This window comes from Dasypus novemcinctus, chromosome 30 (genome assembly GCF_030445035.2).
Source record: "Dasypus novemcinctus isolate mDasNov1 chromosome 30, mDasNov1.1.hap2, whole genome shotgun sequence".
In the NCBI taxonomy this organism is placed as follows: Eukaryota; Metazoa; Chordata; class Mammalia; order Cingulata; family Dasypodidae; genus Dasypus; species Dasypus novemcinctus.
In genome coordinates this window covers 30,570,039-30,579,350 of record NC_080702.1, presented here as the reverse complement: position 1 = coordinate 30,579,350, position 9,312 = coordinate 30,570,039, and positions in this window count along the sequence as shown.

Here is a 9,312-nt window from a genome sequence, read left to right as displayed (position 1 = left end):
AAAAGTGAATTCTGGAATTCAGTCGTAAAGATTCCCAAAAAGTCTGTCTTCTCCAACAAAGAACCCCTACATCTTGTTCTGTGCTCCCTAGAAAACTGAATTCTTAAGACACTGAGTAACAATTGGATGCTTCATCTACTGGTTCATTAACGAACACGTATTGTACCTGAAATGTGCCAGGCACTCTGCTAGGTACAGAGTAATTACTCACTGATTCATGACAATTTATAGCTTATCAAAAACATAATATGAATATTAAACTCATCATACATTGATTTTCTCCTTTATCACTCAGTGATAATTTTCACACCATTAAAAGTTCTCTTAACAATATTTCTTCATTATTTTATTATTTTAGAAAATCAAATAAAAGTAATGAATGGTTTTGAATCCTGGGGACCAATCACTCCCACTTCTCTTTTTCCATGAAACTTGTTTCTTCCTGTTTGTTGCAAAGAAAGTTTGTAATCCAGCACCAAATGTGTTGAAGAGTTTCAATATTGTCTGTTTTGGTGAATAGATGAGAAATGGATCTAGCAGTGAGGATTCTGCTTAATTTGCACAACTTTCCATACTGTGTTCATCTGGATATCATCTCTTCATCTTTTGGATCATGCCTTAGAAGCTTTCTCCTCAGAAATGTTTGACCTCTCTTCCCCCAATATAGACAACTAGAGTGTATCTCTCTCTAATATGCAAATGCTGGTCTCTGTACATATCATTTATAATGCAGACCTCAATAATTGGGCACATATTCTTTGCTGTATACACTTACCAAGTCACTTCTATTACCAGTTTGGAGTATCGAGCCAACTTTATAATTGTTAATATTCAACAACCCTCCTCTGTTTTCTTGGGGTAGGAGACTAAAATAATATGTGAACATGGGCCAGTTGACTCGTGGGAGAATTCTTTGGAGCTCCAAATACATGTTTTATCCCATTGGACTGCTTCCTCCTAGGAAGAGGAGGCCTCTGATTTTGGCCTCTGAGTTCAGATAACCCATAATAATTGCACTGCACATCTCTAGGGTACATTTCCTTCTTTTTTAAGAGTTAATTAATTTATTTATTTCTCTCCCCTTCCTCGCCACCCCCCCCAGTTGTCTGTTCTCTGTGTCTATTTGCTCTGTGTTCTTCTTTGTCTGCTTCTGTTGTTGTCAGTGGCACGGGAATCTGTTTCTTTTTGTTGCATCATCTTGTTGTGTCAGGTCTCTGTGAATGTGGCGCCATTCCTGGTCAGGCTGCATTTTCTTTTGAGCTGAGCAGCTCTCCTTAGGGGGCACACTCCTTGCTCGTGGGGCTCCCCTACACGGGGACACCCCTGTGTGGCATGGCACTCTTTGTGCGCATCAGCACTGCACATGGGCCAGCTCCACATCGGTCAAGGAGGCCCAGGGTTTGAACCATGGACCTCCCATGTGGTAGATGGATGCCCTAACCACTGGGCCAACTCCACTTCCCCATTTCCTTCTTCAAAGAATTAAAGAACATAGTTGCCTATAATTTATTGAAGTACCAATGTTTTATGAAAATACTCATGAGCTCACAAACCCCTCATAAATTCACAACTGTTTTTTTTTATCATGATTTCTCTCCATATAAATTGGCTGTGGAATTTAATACAGAAAAAGTCACTCCTGTCAAGAGGACATAGGGTGAGAGGATTGTAGGATAGATGGACAGACATGGTCTCCAAGAGTGTCATGTATCAAAGAATTCACTAATTAAAATTAGGCACAAAGTTTAATATTTTATATTTGATATCTCATTTAGTTCTTTGATAACACTTAGAAATTGGTATCTGTAATCTGAATTTATGGTTGAATTAATGTGAGACTTACAGCAATGATACTGCTTGTCTCAGGCGGCATGTAGTAGAGTCTGGAGTCAAGCACAGAGTTCTTTGTTTCCTAAGCATTTGCATTTCAATAATACTTTTAATTTTTAATAAACTGTATTTTTGAATACTGTTAGTCTACAGAGAAATTGTGAAGCTATTACAGAGAATTTCCCACATATTGACATCTCCCCCCCCCCCCCAGTATACCCCATTGTATTTGGTGGGATTCTCTTTAAAATTCTCTGCTCTGTGATATATTTTATATATATATATATAAGAGAGCAGGATATCTACATAAATCACTAGAATTCTTCAGCATGGGTGATTTCATTCATTAATTTACTTACTTTTCTATCCAATCATTCATTTATATCATTATGAACTCATGCCATTTCTTTTATACTTTAGGTTATAATCTCAAATAGTTATTTATTTTGTTCCTTAAATTGTTCCATATTTGTCTCTTGGGTGTCCCTGCATGAAATTGCTAAACTTCCTTCCAAACTGGCTGTATTATTTTATTCCCACAGCAAAATGAGAATTTGTATTCCTCCGCATTCTCTCTAGTAATTGGTATTGGCAGTTTTACATACTTTTTTAGCTATTCTAAAAGGTGTGTAGTGATATCACAAAGTTGTAATTGGCAGGTCCCTAAGGATGAATTGTGTTAAAATCTTTCCATGTGCTTATTTTCCTTGGTGAGGTTCTGTTCATATCTCTTGTTCATTTTAAAACTGCACTGTTTGTTTACTTATTGCTGTGTTTTTAAGTTTCTTTATGTATTTAGGATTCAAGTCCTTTATTAGATATGGGTATTGCAAGCATTTTCTCCCATTTTTGTGACTTGTCTTTTAATTTTCTTCATAGTTTCTTTTGCAGAGCTGACATGTTTAGTTTTTTTTTCTTAATACATTTTCTAAAATCTTATTTTTAAAGAGCCTTTAGATTACATATATGTTGCATCAAAAATATATGGGATTCCCATAAACACCTCCACTCCTCCCACACTTTCCCTCACTAACAACATCTTTCCTTAATGTTGTTAGAATTGATGAACACATATTGAAACGTTGGTGCTAAGCATGGTCTATAGTTTATATTATAGTTTAGACTTTCCATGAACAATTTTAAAAGTTTTGCCAAAAAATATGTAATGGCCTGTGTATTAGTTAGCCAAAGGGGTCCTGATGCAAACTACCAGAATTTGGTTGGTTTTTATAAAGGATATTTATTTGGGGTAGGAGTTTTACATACCAGACCATAAAGCATAAGCTATTTCCCTCACCAAAGTCTATTTTCACGTGTTGGAGCAAGATGGCTGCCAATGTCTGTGAGGGCTCAGGCTTCTTGGGTTCTTCCCTTCCTGGGGCTGGCTTTTCTTTCCTCTGTGAGCTTACTTCCTGGGTAGCCAGTTTAAGGCTTCAGCATCAAACTCCAACTTTAAAACTCTAACACCTGCCCTTTGCCATGCCTTTTTTCAATGCCCTACTGGCACAAGAGGTTTACATAATTATTTAATCAAGTAAACCTATGAATCCAATATAATCTATATGCCCAGAGGAAAAGATCAGTTTACAAATGTAATGCAATATTTCTTTTGGAATTCATCAATAATATCAAACTGCTACAGCCTGTATGTCCGAGAAAACACCCTGTATTATAACTGTTTTTCCCTTTCTCTCCCCTCAGAATTTCTGGTGGCCATTGCCTTTATATCAATGACATAAGTCTTTTCATTGCTAGAATAGCAATTTCTACTTTAGTCCATAATTGCATTCCCAGGCTTGAGGATTTGGAGATCGTGTTTCCCACTCTCTTTCTGATTGAGAGGGGCCTTAGATCCCACAAGGCAGATAGATGGCACTGTCTTGCTTGCGGTTCTAAATATTCTCTATTTTGGGGGATGGGTATTGTCCATTAACATCCTTTTACTCTACAGAGTAAGTATACAGTAAACTTTGTAAACTTTTCATAACATCATACAGCAGATAAATACATCACCCTTCCACCAACACCTAGCAGTGTTGAAAAATATTTTTATAAACTCTCCAAATATTACTGCTAACTATAATCCATATCTTACATTTGTTATTTTCTCCCAATCCACCCTACTGTTTTTTAAATAATATTTTTATTACAGAGGTGTGAACTTGCAAAACAATCATGCACATGTGTAGAATTCCCATTCAACCCCCAATCTCCAACACATCATACCAGGTGGAATATTTATTACAGATTATGAAATAGTACCATCAGACTATTACCACCAACCATTGTCCATAACGAACATTTGGCACACTTTTCCCATATCTTCCCATTTTCAACACAGTACAGCTTTGGCATTGATGCAAGAATATTACAGTGCTTCTCTTAACCACAGTCCATATGACACACCAATTGTATTTTTCTCATGCTTCTCCACATTCCCACCACCTGCATAGTGATGCACATCTGTTCCAGCTCACAGAAGGACACTCTTGCATCTGTACCATCAATCACAATTCTCATACAACTCTGGGTTCAACGTGTAATGCAGTCCCTAGATTACTCTCTAGCTTTCTTCCAATTGATATTTACATCCCTAGACTATCATTTTCATCCACAATTCCATTTATAAACCAGCTGCTACTCACTATAATATGTTACCATCCACGCTATCCATTTCCAAACTTTTACAGTCAGGTTAATTAAAACTACATACACTAAGCAGCAGTAGTTCTTCTCAACCCTCCTCTTACCCCCTAATAATGTATACTCTAGGTTTTTTGTTTTTTTTTTTTTTTTGTGAATAACAGTATTTATTTATTTATTTTTATTGACTTTGTAATAATATTACATTAAAAATCTATATGTGAGGTCCCATTCAACCCCACCCCCCCACCCCCCCTCTCCCCCCCAAACAACACTCGTTCCCATCATCATGACACATCCATTGGATTTGGTAAGTACATCTTTGGGCACCTCTGCACCTCATAGACAATGGTTCACATCATGGCCCATACTCTCCTCTATTCCATCCAGTGGGCCCTGTGAGGATCCACGATGTCCGGTGATCACCCCCGAGGCGCCATCCAGGGCAGCTCCACGTCCCAAATACGCCCCCACCTCTCATCTCTTCCTGCCCTTCCCCATACCCATCGTCCACCATGTCCACTTTTCCCAATCCAATGCCACCTCTTCTATGTGGACATTGGATTGGTTGTGTCCATTGCACCTCTATGTCAAGAGGAGGCTCAGATTCCACATGGATGCTGGCTGCCATCCTCCCATTTTCAGTTGTAATCACTCTAGGCTCCATGGTGTGGTGATTGTCCTTCTTCAACTCCATCTTAGCTGAGTGTGGTAAGTCCAATAAATCAGATTGTAGGTGCTGGAGTCTGTTGAGGCTCAGGACCTGGCTATCACATTATCAGTCCAGAGATTCAAATCCCCTAAATATATCTTAAACCCCAACGTTAACTGCACCTCCAGCAGATTAGTATGAAAGTCTTATGAAGGGAGATCCCATCTGAGTCCAGATTCATCACACATAAACACCATTTCCAGAGAGGGGCCATCTGCCCTGGTAGTAAACCCCATCGGCCATGACCATAACTCTCATGGGTCTCTTTAGCCTTCATAGGAACCAATATCTGGGGGTTGTATCTGCTTTATCTGTCTCTCTGACTCTGCTCAGTTGTGCATGAGGGCAATCCTTCTGCCAGCCTCCAGACTCTTTTTTAGAAACTCGTAGCCATATAGACTCATTTCTCCTTTCCATTTCCCCCTTACTTTAGGTCAAACAGCATTTTAAAGTCATGTTGTTTTATGTAGACATGGATATTCTGCTGATCCGCATTGAACCTTCCATATAAGGTCCTTTTCCAGTTGCATCATCAGTTGGTATTTGATAGTGGTCCCTCGTTGCCAGGGAGGCTCATCCCCGGGTGTCATGTCCCACGCTGGAGGGAAGGCATTGCATTTACATGCTGAGTTTGGCTTCGAGACTGGCCACATTTGAGTAACATGAAGGCTGACAGGAGGAAATTCCCAGGCACAATGTTGCTCTAGGCCTTGTTATTATTTTAGGTTTATCAGCTCACAAGCATAGTCATTAGCATCAGGGGCTCACTGTTGAACCCTCACTCCCTCCCGGTCCCCGCCGCTGTACCTGGGAGACTATCGCTGCTCCCCTAGGGACCACGACAGAGCACCACTGGCCAGGAACCCAGTACCCCCCCCTGCTGGGTTTTTAATTGTTGCCACTATGAGTATATCCAATCATTACCATGCACCCTGGACATATGTTCTGTACAGCTCCCTGTCAGCCATATATCACCTGTCATTGGTATCCCATACCAGTATCCCTCCATTGCCATTGTTGAAACACTCTGTGATCCAGAACTCCCCGAAATTTGAAGCCCAATATAATGTCATGGTCCCTTACTAGGGAATGGCATATAGCGATGGGTTTAAAGGATAGATAAAGAACTTGGATAAAGTTAGATAAAGAACTTAGATAAAGAATGTTGACTTGAAAAAATTCCACATCCTATCCTTTTCCCCCCCCCCCCTAATTATTCAGCGTTTCTTCGTAGGAGTCCTAGACCACAGCAATGCATATATATAATATACAACACTCCCATACATTCACCACAACACCTTTTTCCTTCCACAGCGATACTCTTACACCCTATTCACATCATATTTACTTAAGGTGATGTACAGAGTCTGAGATATTAGCTTTCTAACATGGTAATATCTGTGCTTTCATTATGGTGCATACTTTAGGATACACAGTTCTTTACATTTTTAGTTCTCCTATGTTTTACATTATGGTTTACATTATCAGTCTGTCGTCTCCTATATGTTATGGTGTAATATTACATGTTTTATATCCATCCTTGTGTACTCTCAAGAAACTCCTCCCTTGCCCCCCATTTACTTTGGTTCCACACATTTAACGTCCATTTTCCCTTCCACCTTGGTGCCCACAGTGACAGTCAACCTCCGTTTCCTGAGGAGCCACTTCCAGAGATAGATGGAATAGTGTTTAGGGCCTAACTTGCTCATCTGCCCCAATGCCCTGGGAGCCACCCTTTCTCTCGAGGGATAGAGTTCCCTCTATTTGGTGGCATTAGTCCTCCCCAGGATGTGGGTCCACCCCCACTCTCACTACTTGGGATTCTACCCCATGGTGTCACCCACTCTGGCAGAATGAGCATTTAGACATTCCCCAGGAGCCCGTCCTGCATCAGACCCTCCCCTCCGAGCATTCTAAACAGGTAACCCTCTTTATTATATTTTGATATTATTTTCTCGGCATTTTACTCTCCACCACCTCCTAACCCTCTCCTGTGTTCGTATGCTACCCCTCCCTCCCCCCACTTTTGGGCAACATTACCCAACCGTCCCTCCCCAGCCACCCTCAAACCCGTAAAACCCCAACCAAAGGCAACCCCTTGCCCCCATTTTATCTCTTCTTTGTGTTCATACTTACCACCATCTCGTCTTAAGTTCCACCCCTGCAGACATCGGCTCATATCCTTCCTCCACCCTCCGATTTCCTGTAAGCCTATCGTTCAGTCTCTTGGTATCTAGGGCAGCTTGTTTATTTCATATCATTGAGGTCATGTAGTATTTGTCCTTCAATGTCTGGGTTGCTTCACTCAACATAAGGTTCTCAAGATTCATCCATGTTATCACATGTGTTTGTAGTGTGTTTGTTCTTACAGCCGAGTAGTATTCCATTGTGTGTATATATCACATTTTATTGATCCACTCATCTGTTGATGGGCATTTGGGTTGATTCCAACTTTTGGCAATAGTGAACAATGCTGCTATGAACATTGGTGTACATATATCGGTTTGTGTCCTTGTTTTCAGTTCTGCTGGGTATATACCCAGCAGTGGTATTGCTGGGTCATATGGCAAATCTATGGCTAGTTTTTTGAGAAACCGCCATACTGTCCTCCAGAATGGTTGGATCCTTCTGCATTCCCACCAGCAGTGGATGAGTGTTCCCCTTCCTTCACATCCTCTCCAGCACTTGTATTCTTCTGTTTTTTTCATAGCTGCCAATCTTATGGGTGTAAGATGGTATCTCATTGTAGTTTTGATTTGCATTTCCCTGATAGCTAGAGATTTGGAACATTTTTTCATGTGCTTTCTTGCCATTTGTATTTCTTCTTCGGAGAAGTGTCTGTTTAAGTCTTTTTCCCATTTTTTAAATGGGTTGTTTATCTTTTTATTTTCAAGATATAGGAGTTCTTTATATATGCAAGTTATAAGTTTCTTATCAGATATATGATTGCCAAATATTTTCTCCCACTGTGTGGGCTCCCTTTTTACTTTCTTGACAAACTCCTTTGAGGTGCAGAAGGCTTTAATTTTGAGGAAGTCCCATTTATCTATTAGTTCTTTTGCTGCTCGTGCTTTTGGTGAGATATTCATAAATCCATTTCCTATTACAAGGTCCTGTAGATGTTTCCCTACACTGCTTTCTAAGGTTTTTATGGTCTTGGCTCTTATATTTAGGTCTTTGATCCATCTTGAGTTGATCTTTGTATAAGGTGTGAGATGGTAATCCTCTTTCATTTTTCTACATATGGCTATCCAGTTCTCCAGACACCATTTGTTGAATAGGCCACTGTCTCCCAATTGAGAGGGTTTGGTGGCTTTATCAAATATTATGTGGCTATATATGTGAGGTTCTATATCAGAGCTTTCAATTCGATTCCATTGGTCTATGTGTCTTTCCTTATGCCAATACCATGCTGTTTTCACCACCGTAGCTTTATAGTATGTTTTGAAGTCAGGTAGTGTGATTCCTCCAATTTCGTTTTTCTTTTTCAGTATGTCTTTGGCTATTCGGGGTCTCTTTCCTTTCCAAATAAATTTCATAGTTAGTTTTTCTAGTTCCTTAAAGAAGGCTGCGTTGATTTTTATTGGGATTGCATTGAATGTGTAGATCAATTTTGGTAGGATAGACATCTTAATAATGTTCAGTCTTCCTATCCATGAACAAGGAATAGTCTTCCAATTATTTAAGTCTTCTTTGATTTCCTTGAACAATCTTGTATAATTCTCGTTGTATAAGTTCTTTACCTCTTTAGTTAAATTTATTCCTAAGTATTTGATTTTTTTATTTACTATTGTGAATGGTATTTGTTTCTTGATTTCCTCCTGATCTTGCTCCTTATTGGTGTACAGAAATGCTACTGATTTTTGCGCATTGATCTTATAACCTGCGACTTTACTAAACTCATTTATGTGTTCTAGAATCTTCGTTGTAGATCTCTCAGGGTTTTCTATGTATAGGATCATGTCATCTGCAAATAATGAAATTTTGACTTCTTCCTTTCCAATTTGAATGCCTTTTATTTCTGGTTCTTGCCTCAGTGCTCGTGCAAGTACTTCTAAGACAATGTTAAATAGGAGCGGAGACAGTGGGCATCCTTGTCTTGTTCCTGAGTTTAGAGGGAAGGAGTC